This window comes from Corylus avellana, chromosome ca7 (assembly GCF_901000735.1).
Source record: "Corylus avellana chromosome ca7, CavTom2PMs-1.0".
In the NCBI taxonomy this organism is placed as follows: Eukaryota; Viridiplantae; Streptophyta; class Magnoliopsida; order Fagales; family Betulaceae; genus Corylus; species Corylus avellana.
The window spans coordinates 18,266,593-18,269,219 of record NC_081547.1 but is presented as its reverse complement, the minus strand read 5'-3'; positions in this window follow the sequence as shown (position 1 = coordinate 18,269,219).

The window sequence follows — 2,627 nt, the reverse complement described above, 5'->3', positions numbered from 1 at the left end:
ACATATTACTTTTTATATTAATTATGATGCATTAGAGATGCCTTTAAGGTACATCTTTGGCTAACTTTGACTTATATTCTGCCAATTTTTTTTTTTTTCAAAAATAAAAAATAAAAAATTGGCAGAATATAAGTCGAAGGTAGCCAAAGATGATGAAGTTTTGTCTATGGACTTAACTACTACATAACCTCTTTTTATGGAACTAATTATTATTTGAACTAAACTATAGTAACTTAATTATTATTTTTTTAAAACGAAAATCTGAAGATTTCATTGATGAAAGATGACGAGCAAAAAGCTGTTACAGAGCAAGGCAAAAAGCTCTTACAACACAAAGCATAAAACTTTGCAAAACCATAGCCACATGCTATGAGGTTACAAAGTCATAGATACAAACAAAAATTCTTACAATCAAATGAGGTCTATGATTTCAATCTTCTGCTAACACATGTACAAATATAGTTAAAGAACAGATCTGCTCAGAGCAAACTAAATCTAAGACATGGGTAGCCAAATTTTCTAACAAAATTTATTTATTTCAGTTTAAACTAAATCATTCTTTGATTGTTTAAAGCTAATGATATAAATTATTAGATCTCAAGATCTCGAGATATTGAGATCTAATTATCATTATAATAATAATAATAATAATTCCTTGTAATTGAAAAAAAAAACAAAAAAAAATCCGAAAAAGGTTGAATAAAAAAAGGAAAGGATGAAATTGAGAAAAAAAAAAAAATCAAAAGAGTCCATGTTACCCATCTTTTGGCCATTTGTTAGCCTAATTATTATTTGATCTATTGTTGTTCATTTGTTGACCAAGACCAATTTTTGGCCCTTTGTTATAGCATGGAGGGAGAAGGGCTTCCAGATCAATGCCCTCCAGGACGACTATCGGCTGCTATACACTGTGATGATCAGTTGGGTCCTCCTAGTCTAGAGCCTTACCATTGTCACGCAGAATAGGGCCCTCTACTTATACGCCCTCATGATGCATAGTTCTATTGACTACAGCTCCTTCATTCTCTCAAGGATGATGGGAGTTCGACTGGCTGGGTAGGACACCTCCCTACCTTACGGAGCCCTGGTTACCCGGATAGCGGAGCACGCCGGAGTATCTCTAGCATTCGAGGAGTTGGTGAAGCCAATAGGGGCATTTACTTCCCGATACCTCGTTGCGAGCAAGTCACATCTCCGTGGGACCGAGCCAGCACCGAGAGCGCCACGAGCACCGAGGGCGGCACCAAGAGGACGCACAGCTGATGGAGCTTCCTCGTCCACACCGGGGAGTGGCCTTGATCGTGAGTGCATCTATAGCATGCTCAGTGGACTTCAGCAGTCCACGGGTAGCCTCACCTCGGAGATGGGGAGGCTATCAACGGAATTCCATATGGCATTCTAGAGTATGTGAAATGTGTAGGAAGCTGATCACTCCCTGATCCAACAAATTTAGAGCCACTTGATGGGACCTCCGCTCGACGTGAGAGATTATGGCATCCAGAGCCCGAGCGCAACTTAGGGAGGGGGAGCCCTAGTGCATGAAGCACACCTTGATGCGGTCTTTTTGTATCCAAAAATAATCAATAATAAAAATAAGGGGAAACTTCACTTACTCCCCCTTAAACTTTCACTTTTTTGCAGACACCCCCCCATTGTTCAAAAATTCTCACTTTGATGTATCCAACTTTTGTTTCCTTTCACTTTGCCCCTTCCGTTAGGATTTTCTGTGAAATCCTAACCAAGGGGTGTGAAATTCCAATCTTGCCCTTATTTTTTATTAAAAAATAATTTTTATTTATTTTTTTAAAATCTTGACCCGTGGGTTTACCGGTGGATCTAACCCACCTGTATTGTGACCCGCGGGTCATATTATTATATATATATATTTTTAAAAAAAAATAGTGACGGTGGGTCACAAGACCTATCGGGGGTCACTTGTGACCCACCGTTGGGTCACTAGTGACCCCCTTATGACCCTCCGGTGGGTCACAAGTGACCCTCGGTGGGTCTTGTGACCTCGGTTGGGTCACAAGTGACCCCCGGTGGGTCTTGTGACCTTGGTTGGGTCGCAAGTGACCCACCGAGGGTCATGGCGGGTCACAAAGTGAACCCCAGTGGTCTTGTGACCCATCGGGGTTCACTTTTTTATTATTATTTTTTAATTATTTTTTCAATAGAATAATTATAATAATAATTTTTTATTTATAAATAAGGGTAAATTTGGAATTTTAAAAAAATTAAAGGGTATAAAGGACTTTGACTCATTTGACTGTTTGATTTAACTGCAAAAGACTAATGGAAGGGGCAAAGTGAAAGAAAATAAAAATTTAATACATCAAAGTGAGAGTTTTTGAACAATGGGGGGTATCTACAAAAAGCGCGAAAGTTTAGGGAGGGTAAGTGAAGTTTCTCTTAAAAATAACCATTCGCAATAGGATGAATCCTTGTAGGATAAGGCTATAGAGAGAGTGTCGAATCTCAAGGACTGCAGGGGCGTTGTTATCAAGTTTATGAAGATTAAAAGTAACTTAAGAAAAGATGATTGATTAGTTTTGTAACTAAAGTGCATAAACGTAAAAGAGATTTGAAATATAAGAGAAAGAGAGTAGGGTATTGACTTCACCGTT